The sequence below is a fragment of the Urocitellus parryii genome, chromosome 14 (genome assembly GCF_045843805.1).
Source record: "Urocitellus parryii isolate mUroPar1 chromosome 14, mUroPar1.hap1, whole genome shotgun sequence".
Lineage (NCBI taxonomy): Eukaryota > Metazoa > Chordata > Mammalia > Rodentia > Sciuridae > Urocitellus > Urocitellus parryii.
Window position 1 is genome coordinate 55,859,913 of NC_135544.1, and position 21,899 is coordinate 55,881,811.

Below are 21,899 nucleotides of genomic sequence, written 5' to 3' on the forward strand. Positions count from 1 at the left end.
TGCCCTGGGCAGCAGAGCTGAGGGGCAGTAATCCAAGCTGAGAAAGTGGATGTTGGGCCAAGGGGAGAGAAAATAGAACCCATCTATTTTAGGGAAGGTCAGCGAATCTGTGTACTCTAGGACCTGCAGATAGGTACCTCTGACCAGGTTTATGAAGTCAGACCACAGGATTTGTTCTATTGACACTTGGGTGGGTAAGTTTAGTGTGGGTGGGTTTTAAAATGGGGGCAAAATGTCTTATAGAAGGAGAATTGGAAGGAGCATAAGGTTGGAAAGTTTTTTATCTTAACCGTATTTTAATCTTGGCCTCTGCCTGGCTTCTTCTGGGCCCCATCTGATTTCCTTAGACTGTGAGATCCTGCGGGCCCTGCTGGACGTCAGGGCTCGAAGGTCCAGTGCGGTGGGCGAAGTTGTAATGACCATCTGCAGTCACACTGGGGCCTTGATCTCCAACTGCCCACTGGCCGGCTTTTCCTCTTGGAGAACTTCAAAGACAATCCAACGCCCTCCGCACTGTGAGCATGGCCCAGGCTGTGGACGTGCCCCTTGGGAAACTGGTGGGGGTGGGAGAGAATGGGGAGGGTCCTGCAGGGCAGAAGCCAAGCACTGTTTGCAGGGGGAGAGCCCTGGTGAGGCTGTCCTGAGTGGGCCAGGCCGAGCAGGCCCTGGACAGCAGACAGCCCAGGCCTGCGTGGAGCTCGGCCTTTGTGAGGAGACGGAGGAAGAGTCAGGGTATGTCCACTCAGGCTCCTGACTCCAGGTGACAGGCTAGTGAGACAGCACACCTCCTCTGCCCTGGCCTGTCCTTCCTTGTGCTGAACTTCTTCTCCCCACCGCCCTGCCCCCTCCCCTCCTCCTCACAAGCCCCGGCATCATCCCTAACAGCACCTTCAGGAGGGCTGATGTGTTTGTAAAGCATTTGGATCCCATGAAGCTAACTGAGGCGGGCCACAGGTCCTCACCGTGGCGACCATCCCTCTCTGTGTGCACATCCATCTCTGTTGCCCAGTCTGTTCTCTCCCTTTCTGACTCTGGTTCTCTCCGCCCTGGTCGAGCTGTGAATCAGTCCAGGGGCAGCCCTTGGGGTTGGAGTGGCCTGCTGCGTTCCCAGCCAGGAAGTGCTCTGAGTCTGCACAAAACCATGGCTGAACGGCGGGTTGGCCTGTCTGCCGAGCTCCCTCCTGTTTGGCTGGTGTTAGGTTCCAAACAAGGCTACCTCACGCTCCGGAAAAGACAAACCAGGCAGCCAAGCCGTTCAGAGCTCTCCTGGTGTGACTGTGGAGTATCTGTGTGTGAGTGAGGGGCACCAGCGCGTCAGGCACTCATTCTAATCCTCACGACAACCGTTAACGGAAGGTGCCGTCAGCCCTGGTGTGTAGACAGGACACTGAGGCTGGACGGGCTCTGCATGAGGACATCCCCACATACCACAGCTGGGGGATTGGGGCTGGGAAAGGGGCCTGAGTCCCATTTGTTCCCACATTTATAGGGCAGTGGCTGTCAACTGATTGGAAGACAGCAGTCAGAATTAAGGGGGTCAGGGGAGACATCTTGATATCTCTCTCCTCGGGGTGCATTCCTGGAACAGGGCTGAACAGGAGGACCCACAGGTTTCCCCCAGACTCCCTCCTGTGCTCAGCTCCCTGCCCAGCAAACACTCAGTGCCTTCACTATCTGGTCTTGATCCCACCTCTAAAGCCTGTGCTTCTGTCTAGGCTGTCTGGATGATAGAATGATTAAGTTTGAATTTATCCAGTTTCTCTCCCATTCCATGTCTGGGGCCCATTACCCTCAGGGATTGGCTGGTGGAAATGAAATCAACTCTCCCACCAGTACTGACGGGGCTGTTGGCTCTGCTAGGAACAGGGCTCTTGAGCTGGGTGAGCCATCAGGCATCCCTAGCCTGTCTTCCCTAAGGAGTAGAATTCTACTGAGGCCCTCAAATTCTGAGCCCTACCTGCAGGTCCAAGGCCACACTACCTGAGTTTAAAGCAGGGAACAGGATAAACAGGCTCCCCCAGCCCTAGAGCCCTCTCCCCACCTTGTTCCTGAGCGCCCCAAGGCTAGCCCTCCTGTGAGTACCAGAGTAAGCTCTTCTCTCCACCTAGCTCTGTCTCACTGGACCAGATTTGTGATGTCCCCATGAACTTCCAACTTTGCAGTTTCTGATGCTGTCTCCTCCACTGCCCATCATGAAGGATTCTAGGTGGTGGGTGCCAAGGAGCTGGGGTCAGAGGGTGCCAGAGTCGTACTTTTGTTCTAGTGAGGAGGGACCAACCAATGCAGCAAATTGATGTGGCCAAGGTCTAATTAGTAAAGGAGCTGAGATGAGACCCTGGATCTCTTGGTTCGTTCCCAGGGATCCTTCCATCATTCAGGGAGCCAGTCTCCTTGGTAGACCTGATGTATAGAATAACATCAGGAAGGCCGTCCCACACCCATCAGGGTTGTGCACCACCTCCATTAACAGTGACATTCTTTATTTCCTTCAAGTGCTGTACATGCCAGGGAGGCCTCCGTCCAGTTGTCACCAGGCATCTGCTGGTGACTGGAAACACTTTCTCGATGATGATTCTTAGGAGTGCTCACAAGAGGAAAGAGCAAGTCCCAAGAGGCCACAATGCTGCTGAGAGGGAGGACGACAGCGACGGCTCTTGCTTATGTGTGTGTCATTTGCTCCTTGAACAGTAGAATGGGCTGTAATCACGCCTGCCCCTGATATTTGAGAGGCCCACATGCCGTGTGTCTAGATATTTGAATATAAGTCAAGCCAATACCTGTGAAAAAAGGTTTGTTCTTCCCTTCTGCCTTAACAAATGTACCTTTATAACAACCTGGAAGGTAGACTCTGATTTCACCTTGGATTCCTGGGACTTGGAGGGACATGGGGAGCAAGGCCTCAGCCCCTGTCCATGGTCTCTTCTTCCTTTCCCACCCCAGGGACTTGTCCTTTGGTGGAGGGGCTCCCCAGGCTAAGAGTCCAGCCTCCACCCAGCCTCACAGCCTAGGGACAAGGCTGAACAGCCTGGGGTGTGGGCCCTTTGGAATGGAAATTCCTGGGTTCTGGTACCTAGAGCACAGAGCAAAGGGAGAGCGTGGGCTCTGAGTGGCAGGTCCCAACAGCAAGGCTGTCGACAGCCCAGGTCCGGGGCAGACCCTTGGCTCATGCCTCGAGTCCATCCCACCCATGAAGTGACTGCAGACTCAAGAGACTGCTGCACACACGCTAATCACCTTACAGGGCCAGGACTTCATCCCTGGGCTGCCTGCCTGTCACCTGCTGATTCCTGTCACCATCTGCGGTCCCATTGCCACCATCTACCTGACAGATGGGCAATGCTACCAGCCACAGTCCATAAGCTGCTCCCACCACAATTTGGATGGCAATCACCTCGGGGGGAAAAATGGAAGCCATGTCTGTGGGCCTCCTGCCCCAGGCCTCATCATTCAGCTCCCTTGACACCTTGAACCTGACCTAATCCCATGGCCTTGAGGATTGAAACAGTCCCCCGAGTTTGACCCCAGCCCCACAGAAGGCCCTCATGCTCTGCATGAATGGCTTATGTAGAACCCTCCACTGCTCCATCCTGGCTCACCTTCAGGACTCCCCCCACCCTCCCCAGATAATCCCTCTCCTCTCAGCAGGACTCGGATGACATGTGTCACCTCCCTGACCCAGAAGCAAGGGGGAAGCTCAGTTCTCCTACTAGTAAGTTGTGTGCACTGTGCTCCCTGGTGCCTAGCACTGGGTGGCACAGAGTGGCCGCTGAGTGGACATGACAGGTTCCCTACAGGTCAGGAAGCTCGCCCTCATGGCTGAATCAGCACCTTTTGAGAGAGAAGGGCAACAAAGAATTATTGCTGGTAAACACGCCTAATGACAGCCACTTCCTGGTTCCTCTTGAAACCCACACCACTACCCTCCGGAGTGGAAAAGTCCCTTCCAAAGGCAGATGGCAGAAGCAGGTGGACTCTGGCCCAGTCCTAATTTCTCCCTGGAGCGGGGAAGGATGTCACCCCCTCAGTCTCCTCTGGATCCTGGAGTCAAACTAAAATGTCATTCTTCTTCCTCTCAATCCAGCAAATATGGAGCAGATTATGGGGACGGTGAGAGAGGGATGCCAGGAGGCTAGACATGGAGTTTGCCTTGAGTCCCTTGAAAATTCAAGCAGAATAGGAGAGAAGGACTTAGAGTGCTCTGTGCCCTGCTAACAGGGCAGAGATTCTCTCCAGCTGTTTGTTCTGTGGTCCCCTGAGGGAAGGCCAGCCCTGCCCTGTCTCTGACCTCATCTCCCACAATCCTCTCCACTCCCTGATCACTGCACTCCAGCCCAGAGGCACCCTAGCTGCTCTGTGATCATGGCAGGCACGTTTGTTTGCTTGGGGACCTTGAATAGCCTGTTTCTCTCCTAAAATGCCTTTCCCCCCACACCTCAAGATCAACCTCTTCATCATCATATTTTTGCTCAAAAAAACACCTTTTTTAATGAGATCCTCCCTGACCACCCTGCTTTAAAGTGCTGTCTTCCTCCACTCCCACCATTACTTCCAGTCCAAGTCTGCATTTTCGTCTTTCTACAACAATCTTGTTAATTTATCTAGCATGCCTACTGTTCACTGTCCTCCCCCTCCCCTGCTGGGGTACTAGGTCTCAGGGGCAGTGGTCTTTATCTATGTTGTTCCCTAAAGCGTAGACCCGTGTTTATCAAATGGATGAATAAATGAATCTGGAGAAATGCTGAAAGATACGCATTTTAAGTTTAAATTTTAAAACCTTCAAAGTGAAAGGTAGAGTTTATCCTTCTCTCCTCCTTGATGTGACTGGAAATGAGAATGCAATAGGGGGACTTGAGAGGGGTGGCAGGCAGGAGGGAAGCCCCTGAACTTGTGCTGTTCCAGGGTTTGCTTGCTTGCTGCTGAAGGAGCTCCCCTCCCATCAACATGTACAGGCCAGAGAGGACCTCTGGCCTGTGACAGAGGGCTGCAGGTGACATTCCAAAGAAAGTGACCCAAGTGGTTTGTGACCTGTAGTGACCAGGTCAAATCCTTGTCTAGTGGTCTCTTGGCTACTGGTTTCCCAGAGAAGTAAATTCCATCCTCCCATCTCTATGCAGTGGCTCTGTAATCTGAAATCCCCACCCCTTGACACACAAATTCCCCAAAATACTCTAATAATGTTATTGAGCCATTTTCCATGCTGAGGTTTTCATATTGCACCTCTCTGCCATCATGCCTGGTGATTGACGGGGGAACACACAGGTCATCAGTGGGTTTGAATGTAACTTGCAACTTTTTGTGTTTGAATGATTTGCTGTCCATATTCATAAACCCTTGTGCAGAGCTCAGCCCACGCAGAGCCAAGACACAGTGGTAGGTAGGGAGAGGGGTGTGTCTGGAGTTGAAGGTCAAATTAAAGGTCATCCCCCAAGTTATTTTCTAGCACAGCAGGTAAGGGCAAGGGGCATCTCCTATTCAAGCACCTCTGTGAGCCCAGGGAAAAGAAGGCACCTGTGGGTGGTCAAAGGGGAGATGAGATAGAGAATGGAAGGTGTGTGACCCTTTTACCCTCAGGCATCTAGGAAAGGTGCTTCCCAAGGTCTGGGAGAATGAGGCCAACTTCCAGTAATCAGCTCTGAAACTTGAGTCCTGCAGAAGGCAGAGCCTCCCTCTGTCTGCAGCCAGGATCAGTCCTAAGGGCTTGCAAGAAGGGGCATCCCCAGCCGCTGTCAGGTACCTGTGTTAGGTGCATGCAGTTCATGCAGCTGGAGGCTCAGACAGGGCAAGGACTGAGTCTTAAAAGAACAGAAGCGATTGGTGCCACTGAAGGATGAACATGGAGAAAACTGGCTCCATCCAGATCCATCTACCCGGACTACTCCCCTCTGGCTTCTCCTTAACCTCTCTGAGCCTCCGTTTCCTCCTCTGTAAGCCGGTGTTTTCACATCTCTCCTGTTAGTGCTTGCGAGGGTGTGGCGCACGTCAGGCGCTCAGACATAGTGGTTGCTGCTGGGATTAGGAACCCCGGTCATTTGTGGGTGGAGTGCAGGCTCGGGCGTGGGGTTCCCCTGCCCCCTCCACGCAGGCAAACTGCTGACAGTGGCAAAGCCACGTTGCCATGTTTGGGGGGAAACTGCCTTGGTTTCGGGCTTAATGAAAAACTGGATGTTTGGGTTTGGTTTCGTCTGGGGCTTGGCAAGTGCGCGCGGCGGGTCTGCTCTCGCTTGCTGTGGCCGCCCGGGCAGGGTGAACTCGGGGGGCTCTAGGACCTGGCCGCCGCGCTCCGACCGGCGGGCCCGGGGCGGCCGAGCGGGCCGGGGCTTGAATGGGAGGCCGGGGCGTCGCGGCGGGAGGCTCGCGCGGCCGTCGCCAGGCAACCGCCCTGACGCAACGCACCGAAGGCTGCCTTCAAAAAGAATAGTGCCGGGCGATCTTGGGCGCACGGGCGCAGCGAGGCGGGCGCGGAGAGCGCCGGGACCTGGCGACGGCGCCACGGGCCTCGGGCGCCCGCAGGTGGGTTCGCGCTCGGCGACTTTCCCAGGGACGGTGACGGGGCTGTGGCGGCGGCGCGGGCTGGCAGTGGGCTCCACTCCCCCCAGGGCAGGCGGAGGGAGCAGCCGATCCCGCGGCCTGGAAGGGACACGCCCGCAGGAGCGCGGGGTGCGTCCCCACCTGTTCCCGTGGCAGCGAGGAGTGGGCAGCCACCGCTGGACTGCGTCCCATAGCGCCCAGCTCTGCTGGCCCCTTCCGGGGCTAAGATCCTGGTGAGGAGCCCATGGTCTTGAGGGAGGGACCCCACTCAGGGTTGCTCCCAGACGGCTGGTGACCGCGGCTCCCACCCTGTCTCCTCTGTGGACTTCACCGGGGGCGGGATGGAAGTTCCTGGCCCCAAGGATGCAATCCCCCCAGCCCCAGGAAGGGGCCCAGGGCCCTTGGGGAGGGTGCTCTAGGCCTGAGGCCAGGCTAGTTCAAGGGCCTGGGGAACTGAGCAGGTCAGTCCAGAAGGTGGGCACCTAGGGTCACCAGGACAAGGGGCCACAGATTGCATGGGGAGTGGGGGGTCCCTTCAGCCAAGTCAGGAGGATTGCTGCTTCTTGAAGACCCCTTATTGCCTGTTCCAGTCTGGTGTACATGGGTTCTCCTGGAAGACCTAGAAGGTGGGGTGGCTCTAGATTGGTGGGTCCTGGCTGCTGTCTTCTGCCCACAGCAGGTCCTCCAAATCAAGTTTCCATAAACTGCCTGTCAGGTCCCCATCCACTGTGGTTCCAAAGCAGCTTCGGTTGGATGTCTCAGAGACAGTCCCGCCCCGCGCCCCAGGCTCAGTAAGTGCTGGACCAAGCCCTGGGAAAGCCCAGTGGCCCAGCCTGTAGCCTGACCAAGTCTGTAGGACGGGAGCTCCTCCCAGCTGGTCTTAAAGGGGCATGGCAAACAGCCAGGAGCACAAACTGCTGAGAACCTTTGGCCTCCTTGGTCACTTGTCCTCCCAAGTCTCCCTTCTAGGGGACATTGTTATCCCCATTTTGTCAGAGGGAGTCTGAGAAGTTAAGTAACTCGGTGCAGCTCCTGTGGCTGGTGAGAGAGCAGAGAGATTCCTGTGCCTGGCCACCAGGGCTCCTGGAGCAGTGCTAGAAGGAAGGTCACTGTAGGAGACCCAAGGCCTCCGTGGCCCAGAGAGTGGGAAGGAGCCAGTCACAACCAGATGAAATGAGAGCCCTGTGGCTGGCGGTGCTTATAACCTAGCAAGGTCCCCACCATCTAAGGGAACCTTTAGAGCCAGCAAAGCCATTTCTTGTCTGAGGAGCTTAGAAGCCTTTGCCATCAGGCCTGGCCAGCCTCAGAAGTGTCCTCGCTCATGCCCCTTCTCCTTGCTGACCCACAGATGCCCAACTCCCTGCCCACTTGCTCCCGTCCTTCTTGTCCTCTTGATTACATGCATGGATTGTCACTAAATGACCAGTGCCCACTTCCATATCTACCAGCTTGGCCTCCCTCCAAGAGGACTGAAATCAATTATGGCAGTGCCTGTTTGCTGAGAAAAAGACCCACGGTGCCCCAGGCCCTCCCGTGAGGAGGAAAAGCGTTTGCCAGGCTGCTCGCGCACTGGGGCGGGTGTGTGCTCTAGGTAAATCTTGCTGTTGGAAAACCCTGGTGACCCAAGGGGAGCCCCCGGAATTCCCAAGCCCTCTGGGAGCCCAGCAGTGGCTCTTTGCTTGCCTGGGACATCGACCTGCTTGCAAAGGTAGAAGATAAACGGTTATTTGATTGACAGATGGGGGCTGGGGAGTCCTCATGAATGTCCCTTACAAGTAACCGGTGGATGGCATTAAACATGCGAGAACATCCTGGGGTTTGGATGGGGTGAAGACAGGCCCATTCTGAAGCAGACCAGGGAAGGGTGAGATGGCTGAGAACAGGGGCCAGGTGGGGTTGAGAGAAGCGGGATGTGTGGGCAGGGAGGGGGAGACTGCAGGAAAGTGGCCGGTGAGTCTTGCTCATTGACAGGCACCTGTCGATTCTGAGCTGCCTTAGAGGCTGGAGCTGGAGGGAGTGAAGACTGGGATCTCAGATTTCCCTGGTTAGGCCAGTTGCCCTGCCCCCTGAAGGCCAGGTCCTCCCCACCTGACCACTGACACTTCTCTCCTGAGAAGGGAGGAAAGTCCAGGAGAGGGAAGAGAGCAGGAGAGTCAGAGGCTGTGCTGCCCCCAGTCCACCCCTTTCCTGCGGGCACTCCAGACCCTGCTGCTCACCCACAGCAAAGCTCCTCTGAGAGAGCAGTTCACTGGGCAGGAGCCCCGACTCCGGTGGGCATGGGGGGGCTTTCCTCTCGGGGGAGCTCTTTCTGGCATCAGGCCCCCTCATGCCAAAGCCCCTGCCGTGTGGGAGCTCCCTCTAGTTAGCTCTCTCCTGGGCTGAATGGCCTTGACCTGGCCCTCCCTTCCAGAGTTCCCAGGGTACAGTCCAGTGTAGCCTCCTCCCCAGCAGCCTTGGCATAGACCCAAAGGTGTCGGGGTTCAGCTTCTCTCGTGGGCTCATGGGCTGAGCTCCCTACCTCCCCGAGAGTTTCTCCCGTGAGGGCAGGGATTCCTTTCAGGGCATTCGGATCCGATGTGAAAGCGGGCAGTGGATCCCAAGAGCTCCCTTATAGGGCTTGTCCCTGGGACCTGGAGGGCTGGCTCAAGCCAGAGCTCAGTTCTAGGTGGAAAGCAGGCATCAGTAGGCTCAGGCAGTGGCCTCCAAGGTGACCACGGCTCCAGGCATCTTGAAGGTGGGACATTTCCTCATTCCAGGAAGCCAGCAGAGTGGGAATGGCAGTGGAGGGTCAGAGGGCCCTCAGGGTGTTCAGTACCCAGGAATGTTCTGGATGAGGTCTGTACCAGCAAGGCTACTTAGGAACTTGCTTCTGACCCCACCCTACCCAGTCACCAGCAAGTAAAAAAATAACACCAGCCACCTCTGTCCTCTGAGCTTTCAAGTGCTATGCCCCAGGGACACTGAGACAGGTATGAACCAAGCTGAGCCTGTTGGGGAGCCGGCAGAGGCTGGAGACGGACTGTGTTGTCATCCTATGGTTTTGTGTATTTGGGAGCAGCTGCTGGAAACCGGGAAGAGGGTGAAGATGACCCTATTATCAGGTTGGAGAGAAAGCAAGCCATAGAGGGAATTGTGCCACAAGTGCAGGCAGCCTGGAGACATCCATTTGCACACAGGTCCAGCAGGTTCAGACAGCTAGCTAGCTGGTCCTGGGGGTTTGGTGAAGTGCCAGCACTCTGTCTCCCAGTGCCTTGATCACCCCTCCCTGGAGGCCTTACTAGATCCTTCCACCTGCTCCTTCCAGGGTCAAGCTGTCCAGTAATTCATTTGAGCAGTCAACACCTCGAACACCTCTATCTTCAAGAGACAGTCACTTTGCTGATTACCAAATGCCTTGAGCTGCCCAGAGATAAAGATAGCTCGTACCTGCCTGAGTGGGGGCTTCATCTGTGAGGCTACGGGAAGAGGGTCTCAATTTGAATGCCCCTGGGTTTCAGCTCACCCAGGGAAACCACTTAGAACATGTCCCATCAATAACTTTAGGATCAATAATATGCATGGTGCTGAGGACCCTCAGCCAACGGCCCTGCATGGAGGAACAGGGAGGGGTCAGGTCTGCCGAGGGGTGCAACTTGTGCAGCCCTGTGCAGGGGGACAGCAAGACGGTGCTCTGCACACTCTGGAGTGCAGACAGGCATTTGTGAACTTTAGAACTTTGGAAGCCTCTTACCACGTGACAGGCCCAGGAGAGTGCCAGCCAGGCACCGTCCAGAGCAGACGGTGGCAGTCCCATTCCAGGTGTAGCTGTTAACATACCCCTCTCCTCCTGTGGTCCTCCCAGACTGTGAGGTAGGTCCGTTAAGATCCCATTTCAGAGGTGAGCCACCTGAGGCCTATGGGGGTTGATTGACCAAGGTAATGGAACCAGCTGGTGGTGGGTCTGCCCCCAGCTCTGCCCCTTCCCTAGTCTGCTCCATGTCTTTCTGCTGTGTCTGATCCCTTCCACTGAGAACCTGAGGGTCAGTACTGGGGGTGGGAAATGCAGAGAATAGAGGGGTCCCCTTCATAAAAATGCTTGACCAGGCAAGGATGCCCAGGAGCTGACTAAGGCAGCCTGTCCTTGTCCCAGCCAACTGCCACAGTGACTACAGGACTTTTCTAGCCAAAATTCACGGCCACTTCTCACCCCCAGAACTGACCCTCGGGTTCTCAGGCACCTCTCTTCCTGCCTGCCAGAGCAGCCCTTTCCCAGGGCCTTGGAGGGGACACCATAGAGACCGAGTCCCCCACAGCCCTACCTCCCTACAGCAGCCCTCTGCATGCTCCTGTCCTCTAGGGAGGCCGTAAATCAGATGTATGGCTCCCAGGAGTCAGGGCTTCTCTGGGCTGAAAGAAAGCCCAGCTCTTCCTTTCACTGGGCCAAAAAGGACAGGTCTCCACACCCCCAGCCTCTCCACAGGAGGCCTGTGCGTCAGCCCTGAGCACAGGAGCAGAGCCATCAATTATTCAGCATTGACCTAGCACTTTGAATTCACAAAGGTCTTAACAAGTATTTTTATAGATTCTTTCCTCATAATGTCCCAGAGAGACCAAGCAAGGTTTCCCGTTTCCTAGACAATAGAAGCAGGGTTCAGCTTAGAGTCAGAAAATTCGAGTGCAAGCCTAGCCAGCCCCTCCAATGGAGCAGTGTGACCCTGAGCTAGTCTTGATAGTTTCTCTGGTTTGCAGTATCTCTGTGGTCTAGCTCTTGGAAAGTTCCTCTAGCCCAAGCCATGATGCCATGATATGTGGGAGAACAAAATGTGTAAACTTCAGTGTGACTTAAAAATGTCTGTGATTGCTCTTGTTAAACCAGGTATGCAAATGGAAGCTTTGAACTCTGTGCAGAGGTGCAGCCATTAGCACGGGATCCTGCAGGCCAAGCCTCCCTGGGCAAATAACTCCAGGAGAACACGGGTAAGTGTTCTCTGCCCCTGCCCCTGGGTGCCGTTCTGGGACATGTTGGTGACCCCACTGCTGCTGTGGTGTGAGACCCTGAGTCTGCAGGAAGGAGGGAGAGGTCACCGCAGGGAAACCACGGTTCCCAGAGCACAGCATCGCTCCTCAGAGCGGGGTGAGGCTGCAGGCGCTCAAGCAGGGGAGCAGACTCCTCTCTCCCCCACCCAGCAGCAAGGCTGGGACCCCAGGTGGGAGATGCCCAGGGCTGTCCCAACAGGATCATACCCAAAGCTCCCTGCCCCCTCCCCAGCCACCCCAGCCTCCCCAGCCTCAGCCTACCTGGCTCCATGCTGGAGCTGCAGCCTCCTTCAGGAGAAAGGGTGGATTCTCAGGAGGCTTTGCCACAGGGAGGCCTGACCCAGGCAGCAGCCAGCCAGCTTCAGGGGGAGCACCTAGGCTTGTCCTGGCAGGAAAGCACACACTTATGTGGGCATTCTGCCTCCATGCAGACCACTCGTGCCTTGAGCAAGACCCCAGGGGCACTGTCCTGCAGAAGCCTGCTAGCACCCCATGTCACCAACCACCAGCCCACCCGACCCAGACACACACCCTCAAGACAACCACCCCCCCAACTCACACACACACCAGGACAACCACCCCCCACTCACACACACACCAGGACAACCACCCCCCACTCACACACACACCAGGACAACCACCCCCCACTCACACACACACCAGGACAACCACCCCCCACTCACACACACACCAGGACAACCACCCCCCACTCACACACACACCAGGACAACCACCCCCCACTCACACACACCAGGACAACCACCCCCCACTCATACACACCAGGACAACCACCCCTCACTCACACACACCAGGACAACCACCCCTCACTCACACACACCCTCAAGACAACCACCCCCCCACTCACACACACACCAGGACAACCACCCCCCACTCACACACACACCAGGACAAGCACCCCCCACTCACACACACACCAGGACAAGCACCCCCCACTCACACACCAGGACAAGCACCCCCCACTCACACACACACCAGGACAACCACCCCCCACTCACACACACACCAGGACAACCACCCCCCACTCACACACACACCAGGACAACCACCCCCCACTCACACACACCAGGACAACCACCCCCCACTCACACACACACCAGGACAACCACCCCTCACTCACACACACCCTCAAGACAACCACCCCCCCACTCACACACACACCAAGACAACCACCCCCCACTCACACACACACCAGGACAAGCACCCCCCACTCACACACACACCAGGACAACCACCCCCCACTCACACACCAGGACAAGCACCCCCCACTCACACACACACCAGGACAACCACCCCCCACTCACACACACACCAGGACAACCACCCCCCACTCACACACACACCAGGACAACCACCCCCCACTCACACACACCAGGACAACCACCCCCCACTCACACACACACCAGGACAAGCACCCCTCACTCACACACACCCTCAAGACAACCACCCCCCCCACTCACACACACACCAGGACAACCACCCCCCACTCACAAACGCACCAGGACAACCACCCCCCACTCACACACACACCAGGACAACCACCCCCCACTCACACACACACCAGGACAACCACCCCCCACTCACACACACACCAGGACAACCACCCCCCACTCACACACACCCTCAAGACAACCACCCCCCACTCACACACACACCAGGACAACCACCCCCCACTCACACACACCCTCAAGACAGCCACCCCCCACTCACACACACACCAAGACAACCACCCCCCACTCACACACACCCTCAAGACAGCCACACCCCACTCATACACACACCAGGACAACCACCCCCCACTCATACACACACCAGGACAACCACCCCCCACTCACACACACACCAGGACAACCACCCCCCACTCACACACTAGGACAACCACCCCCCACTCACACACACACCAGGACAACCACCCCCCACTCACACACACACCAGGACAACCACCCCCCACTCACACACTAGGACAAGCACCCCCCACTCACACACACACCAGGACAACCACCCCCCACTCACACACTAGGACAAGCACCCCCCACTCACACACACACCAGGACAACCACCCCCCACTCACACACACACCAGGACAAGCACCCCCCACTCACACACACACCAGGACAACCACCCCCCCACTCATACACACCAGGACAAGCACCCCCCACTCACACACACACCAGGACAAGCACCCCCCACTCACACACTAGGACAAGCACCCCCCACTCACATACACACCAGGACAACCACCCCCCACTCACACACACACCAGGACAACCACCCCCCACTCACACACACCAGGACAACCACCCCCCACTCACACACACACCAGGACAACCACCCCCCACTCACACACACACCAGGACAACCACCCCCCACTCACACACACCAGGACAACCACCCCCCACTCACACACACACCAGGACAACCACCCCCCACTCACACACACACCAGGACAACCACCCCCCACTCACACACACACCAGGACAAGCACCCCCCACTCACACACTAGGACAACCACCCCCCACTCACATACATGTCAACACAATGAGCCCCATCACTCACACACACACACACACACACACACACACACACACACAACTGGCGCCAGTCTGGACTCTGCCTGGTCTCTGTCCCCCATCTCAGGGGCTCCTAACACCAGCTCTGACCAAGAGCTGGAATGAAAATGAGCCTGGGAAGGGGAAAGATGGCTGGCATAGGGCCAGACTGGCCATGTCCCTCCTGCCTCCGTCACCATGGCAACTCTGAGGCAGAGGCAACGGGCTCTGGGCAGCTCCGGCTCCTGTCAGCAGCTCTGTGGGACGCGCAGGGCTGTGTGCCGTCCTCTCGGCTGAAGCACATTAGCAGAGCAGAGGCGTCAGTCCCAGACCGACCTGCCGTGGGGCTGAAGGTGGGAGTCAGCCCTGTCCCCACCTGGGGCTCTGCCTGTACCATAAGCATGGGACCAAGACGGAAACGCCCACCTGTCCCAGGCCTGCTCGCCCTCATCACCTGTGGACCCTGGACCTATCACCCCCCTGGGGAAAAGCAGCTGCCTCTTTAGAAAAGGGATGTGGCCAGAGCTGTGTCCCAGCCACCCTGGTCCCTGTCCCCACCCACCTTTCACCCGGGGGGCAGCTCTGTAGTTTTCAGAGAAGGAGCCTAGGCCTGATGGCTGGGGCCAGGGGGCTCTCGGCCTCAGCCCTGAAGGCCTTTTAGTTCTCAGCTTTGAGGCCTGGGAAGCCTTGAGGCCCAGCCTGGGCCAGGCCCCGCCCCAGCCAGCCAGCTCTCCCTCTGTACCCTGCTCCAGCAGGTGCAGTGAGGAGCCACAGCTCCTTGCTTAGCAAGGCTGAATGATGGGGATTGCCTCCACTCCCACCCCGGGCCCCCGCCTGGCTTTAGCTCAGAGCAGTGAGCCGCACAAATGGTGTCCTGGCCTGGCCTGGCGTAAAGGCCAGACCAACACTGAGGATATCCCATCCCCCAGCCCTGCCTTACTGAGAAAAGCCATATCTGCAGGGGCCTAAATCATGGTGTAGCCAGGTCTTCATCCTATAAACTTCCCGGAGGACCAAGTGCCGCTTGCCAGAGGGGCCCAGAGGGTGGTAGCCAGCCCTGACCAGATAGTATGTTCTGGAAAGCAGCCAGCATAGCAGCCCCCAGGACTGTGGATGAGAGTGAGAGGCTCTGGGGCCTTAGGCAGTCACTCAGGCCCTCACCCCAGTTTTCCCAGCTGCAAGGGGACCAGAACACCTGCCCTGCCTTCCCTACCATGCCAGTGTGGTCCACAGTCACAGTCAAGGTAGTCCTTCATGATGAGGGCCACCTTCAGAGGACAGCACAGAGCCAGAACAGAGCTGGCCATCTCCAGGGACCACTGGATCCCAAAGGATGCTTGTGACTTATTAGCACAAGTGGTAGACCGGGGGGAGGGACGTCAGAGCCTCAGGCTCTGTCCTGGCCCCCAGTTCAGCCTTGCTGGATCCTGTCCTCCAAACTTACCTGGTCCCAGCCCTCACCATGCCATGTGCAATCTGAGTATCTCTGAGCCAGCTCCTCCTTGTCTCTGTGCCTTGGTTTACCCATTACATAATAAAGGATCCTAGTACACAGTTTGCAGGGTCCTCCTGTACAGGAGACGCTATTTCCTCAGTGCCTGGTACCTATGGATGCCTATAATACTAGCAGCTTGGCAGTGCTGTGAAAATATTCCTTAGTAGGACATTCACCAGGGCAGAATCTGAATTGCAGTTTGGGAGATAATTGTCATCATGACCAAGGAATCCCAGTGAGACATCCAAGGGGGACGTGGACAGAGCTCTCCCAGCTCTGGCACAGTGGATCCTCATTCCCGAGAGCCACCCCTGCAGTCTCAGAGTTCTGTATGAAGTCAGAATGACAAGAGGTGTAAGTGTGTGAACACCATCCCTGAACTAGTATAAGGTGACATTGTTCTTCTTCCTGTGCTGGTGCTGGGGGACACAACACCATTCATATGTTCCTAATAATGACCCTTTTCCTGGGCAAGGTTCTCAGCCCCCTCACTATGGTTGATGGGAGCTTGGGTCTAAGTTTCCTACGGAAAATCCTCCATTTCCTCCCGGGTAATGGGGCTTCTAATAGGCTTAGTGGACTTCTTTCATGCTACAGAATAGGTACCAGGTGACCCCCGGAGGTTGTGGTTGATTGTGAGAACACCTGGGAAGCAGAGGGCTGCAGGAGCCAGGCTGACTATATAAAGAGCAGAGTAGCCCACAGGAAGCAGAGAACCACAGCAGGGACACTCGTGGGCATGCCCTCTCACGCTGGGACTGTCACTCTGCTGTGGAAGTCCAGGGGGTTGCTCCCCCAAAGAGACTGCCTTCCCAGGCTGGAGGCCCTCAGGCACCCTGACGCTAACCCAGCTCCCAGGCATTTGGCTGCAGCCCAGTTGGGAAGGCTGCATGACCCAGAGCACAGGGACCCGTGGGTGGCACTTCTGAAAGAGGGAGCAGAACGGGTTCAAGTTTATGCAGATGGAATATTGGTAGCCTGTCACTGACCGTCACCTAGGAAACATACCTACTAGGAATGTAGGTGGATTCAGCAAAATTTCATTCAGAGGACAGTGACCCTATGGGTCTCAACTGCAGGTGCCAACCCCCTCGGGACTTGTGGGGATGTGAGAGAAGGAGCCTTTTCGGCTGTCACAATGTTTTCGGACGCTACATACGTGGCCTCTCCAAGGGAGTGGGCTGCTCCCCCGACTCCAGCCCTCAGGCTCCTGAGCACCAGCAATAGAAAGCAGCAGGACTACAAGGCTGTCAGCGCTGGGAGACTGGCAGGAAGCAGACTCACAGGAGCAAGCAGGCAGAACCCGGGCAGCTCCGGGACAGCGGGGAGGCCCTGCAGCAGCACTCCAGCAGGGGCAGCTGGCTCCTTCCCCCACCCAGCACTTATGAATCCCAACCATCCATTCATGGGGCCCCACACAGGCCAAATTCAGACCCTGGGCCTGAGCCTCTGATTGGCTGAGCTTAAGTCACATGCTCGCACCTGGTTGCCAGGGCCTGGGCGGGGGAGGAGGGAGAATCTGGTCCTCTGATCCCAGAGAACAAATGAGAAGGGCGCCTGCCTGCTGTCTTGCACAAAGTGGGGGCTTCCCACAAACAAGAAAGGAGGGAGGCTGGGAACGGCAGACAAACAGGCCGACCAAGGCCAAACACCAACAGAGACCCACACGCCGCACCCTCTCCAGCACCCACTCAGGCCAGGCAGCTGTACCTGTCAGAAGCCCCGCTCCAAGGAGCTCTGCCCAAGAGGAGGCTTGGAAAGCTGTGTAGTCAAAGTCTGGCGGGGTGGCTTCTGACGGACCTGAGGGAGGCCTTCAAACCATCCTGTGTGCTGGCTTCGTGTGCCAGCAGACCCTCTCTGTGTGAGAGCAAGAGGGCTCCAGTACCCAGGCTGGCTGGGAAAGGCCGGCTTCTGGGTGGGTCTGGCAGGAAAACTTCAGAAAGGCTCTCATTGGCCCAGTAGAGTCATGTGACCTCCCCCCCCAGGTGAGAGGGGAGGTCAGGGCCACAGGTACCACAGGGACAGACTCCCCACAGTAAGGGAGAATGCTTTTTCCAGAAGGGAGAAGGAAGGTGCTGGGTAGAAATGTCCTCACAGATGCCAGGTGACAAGTAGGTCCTCTCTGGCTATAGTTCAAAGTCCTGGGATTTGGCACAAGCTAAATCAGGTTCTTCCTGCTTTGTCCCAGGAGCTGGGCCTGCATACCTGTGTCCAGGCACACCTGTGTCCAGGCACTCCTCGGCCGGGGAAGGGAGGTGTGTGTGGCCTTTCATGAGGACAGGTGGTGGAAGTACTGTCACAGAAGCCCGGGGCCCCTCTGCTCCTCTGAGCCCATCCAAGCTGGCTTACTGTGAGCAGCACAGGCTGCAGCAAGAGGCAGAGGCGTGCTCTATGTGCCCGTTCATTCCATGTTTAAAGACAGCAGCATCTCACAAGTGCCAGAGGACCAGGATAAAAGGCCTGGCTTTGCCCTCATGAACTTGAGTCTGGTAGAAGGGACCATCAAGAAAGTGCCTGGTGTAAATGGGAGGGTTTAACAGGGACGGGAAGCCCAGTTCGGGTCAGGGTCTCACATCCCAGCCTCACCACTTACTAGCTCTGAGACCCTGGGCAAGCTACCAAAGCCATCTGCGCCTCAGTCTCTCCACCTGGAACATGAGGATGATGGCAATCTTCACGCATGTGAGCCCTAACTGTGCCTGAACATGTGAAGCTTTCCGAGTGCCTGCTGGTGTGGTTGCTCCAAGTGTTAGCTCATGTGTGATGGTGTCACTGTTTCCCTCACGTGCTCTCGTTGCCGGGCACACACAGCCAGCCCGGGAAAACAGAGGGAAGGAGAAATGCCTGAGGACTGAGGCGGAGGAGGGAAAGAAGGGCTTCTGGGCTGTACAAGTTGCAGGCAGAGGAGAGAACTTGGGGTTCTGTGGGGCAGGAGAGTCAGAGAGGTTAAAAAGACTGTGCACCCTGCCTAAGAAACAAATAGTTCCGGAGAAGCCTCCGTGTGGGGAGAGCAGGCCTGAGCCCGGGGAGCATCAGTCAGCAGCCCCCGTAGCCTTCCCTGCCCAGGAAGCCCATCAGGAAGTGGGTTCCAGGGTTTTCCAGGTGAGCAGGTGAGGTCATAATGAGACAAGGTGTTGGCCGCCTGGCAGGGCTGCACCCACCTGGCTCCTGGGGCAGCTGGGGATTAGCTCACGGCTGGCGAATCCTGCTTCATGGGCCAGGAAGCCTGGAAGCGCATCTGAACCACAGTCATCCCAAGCCCTGGCATGTTGCTGGGGCAGGAAGGCTGTGTATCCCCAAGGCTTGTCCTCGCTGCTGCCCAGTGGCCTGGCTGGTGGGCATGCCTGAGCCTCATGGATTATGGGGTCTCAGGATCTCATCTTGTCTTCCAAGACTCCCGAGCCCCAGATCTAGTGGTGTCCAGTGTCCTCTGCTTTGTGCTCCCTGGGCCTAAGCCCCAGGAGTCAAGAAAGACTTCTGCTGCCCACCAAGCCCAAGAGGTGTCCAGAGCTGCCTCCAATCCCCACCCGATGTCCTTCCCCACTAGTACAGGACATGTCAGCTCAGTGCCCACTAAGTGGTCAGTAGACAACAAACCCTTCTGCTAGCACCTTCCTGGGCCTGTGTGGGTAACATTCCAGCTTAGCTCCTGTGCCCAGCTGGAAGGGAGGGAGGAATCCCCGCTGGGCCTTTTCAGGCACCAGGGTGAGCCCCAAGCAGGTGGGATCCCTGGGACACTGCCCGGTGGCTCTGAAACAGCCTGTGCTGAGCAGGAGCTCTTTGGGTGAGTGTGGCCTTTCTTCTGTGCCCAGCCTTTGCGCGCACACAAGGCACCACCAACTGCAGAGCACAGGCTGGGAAAGATTGAACCCGGGTCTTCCTCCTGTTAGCAGTTGTGCTGGAACCAGGACCAGGCCTGCAGCCCAGCCTCAGTCTCTGGTGTGGAGAGCAGGCTGTTACACCTGGGTCCCTCCAGCACCTGGAGCTGGGGGTGGGAGGGTTGAAAATTGGAGCAGGGCGGGAGGGAGCAGTGTAGGGTGGTGTTCTCGCAGGCTGGGCTCTTTTTCTCCCTTCCAAGGCAAACCTGCTCTTCACCCTTCTAGATCTCCTGGGATCAAAACTGGGGGAGGCAGGGCCAATGGACGGCACCCGTGGGCTTCCGGGAAGGATGTAAAGATGCAGAAATGGGCTCAGGACACCCAGCATTTCAAGGACCGACCAGATGACTGCTCAAGGCAGGGACAGGGGTGATGTGACTGATGTGACACCCATGGTTGCACCATCCTAGTAATATTTTTTAAAGTGTAACTTTGTCTAGGGCTTACTGTACACCAGGGGCATGCTCTATCAACTCTGTAACCCAGTGAAATCCTGGCCATGACCTACAAAGTGGATATTGTTATCCCCTTCATGGGCATGGGACCCGGGGGGCACACAGGGACCCCACTTGGGTTAATGTTCTGTTGTCACCATCCTGAAATTCTTAGGACTTTTTTTTAAAGAAGAGACCCAGCCCTGAGCCCCCCTAATTGTGCAGCTGGTCCTGGTTGAGCCCACTCCTCAGAAGAGGACTCAGAGGCCAGGGATGATCGTGAAGCCAAGCCCATAACACAGAACTGGTGGCTGCCCTTGAGCTCTGACCCCAAAGCCCACATGCTCCAGGGTAGAAAGAGGCTGACCACCATCACACAGCTCATGCCCAGGCCCCCAGCTGGCACCTGCCTGGAGGAGGGCACTTCACCTCTCCTAAGGGCCTCCCATACCCCCTGCGTGAATTGGGTGCTCCCACCTGCCTTTTGGGTTTGGGTGAGACTGGCGTGAGCTGAGGGGCACCCAGGTGCCACACCATGAGGCTCACCCTCAGTGCACTGAAAACCTCTTGTTAAAGTACGCTCCCTACACTATGAAGTCACACAAGGTCTCAGACTCTCAGTGGTTCCCACCCCCAGAGGAGCCCCTTACCTAAGGGGCAAGGACCCAGCCCCTGCAGAGGGAGGGCACAGCTTCCTACTGTGTTATCTCTCACCAGTTCTGTGATATGGGCATGTGGCGTCATGATCATCCCCTGCCTCTGAGTCCTCTTCTGAGGAGTGGGCACCACCAGGACCCAGGTGGGGAGGGCACAGCTCATCAGTCTGTCTGTAGCCTGGACCTTCTCCAGAAAACTCTTCTGGCTCTAATGAGAGCTCCTCTTCTGTGGGAAGGAGGCCCTGTAGGATTCAGCCACCCAGGTGCCCTCAGAAGAGATTCTGGGCCCTCAGCAAACAGGCAGAGGGCAGGCCCCTGGGTGGGGCCCCAGAAAGCAGCTCCCAGCCTTCAGACTTGGAGAGAGCCTGGGGAGGCTGTGTCCTGAGAAAGTGCACAGCGAGCCCCATCCCTGTGTTCTTGGAGCACGCTAAGATTCAGAGAGCACCTGTGACCCTCGTCCTGCCCACCCCCAAGAGCCCAGGAGATTGGCAGAACACCTCATTTTGAGCATAGGAAACTGAGGCTTGGCAGGCCCCATGGGGCCTAGGACCAGAATCTGATCCCAGGGCTGGTGTCTCTAAAGGAGACCAGCAGCTCTCCGTCCTGACTGCACCCTTGTATCTGACCCTCAGATCACCTGGGAGCCTAAGAATGGGTGCTCTCTGAGTCCTGGGCCCACATCAAGAGAATCAGAACTCCTGGAAGTCGATCTGTGTTGCCCAGGTTCCCCAGGGGACTTTCACTTGCCCAGAGCAGCGCAGGAGGTGAAGCTGAGTTCCTCTGCTCTCAGTGGGGGTGGCATGCTCTTCCTCATTCCCCAGGGATGCCCCCCACTCCCGCAGGGGCAGGCTCAGAGTAGGGGAGCGTCCTCTGTCCTCCAGCCAGACCTCCCTGGCAGGCTGGGCTCGTAGGGTGGTCCAGAACAGAAGCTCTGCTGTCTGTCTTCCCGAGCATTTCCTTGTGTCAGGAGGAAATCCATGACCTCCCTGGGCAGCCCAGCCTGCCAGTGGCCTCCCCATCCCAGACCTGCTCCCCTCAGTCCTCATCTCAGCCCGCCCAGTTCCCACACTCCAAGCAGGCATCACGATGATGATTTGCTTTCTTCTTTCGCAGGGATTTTAAAAGCACACACATCAACAAGCGTCTCTCTCCCTTTCCGTCCATTTTCACCCTAGGGTGGTGTGTGCACCAGGCTTCTGGGCATCTTGATTTTTCTTTTAGCCTGATCTTGGACATTGCTCTGCATCAGTTCATTAGTTTTTACACCTGCATGGCCTCAACACAGATTTTGAAAACTAGCCCTGAAAGCCAAGTTCAAGCCACAC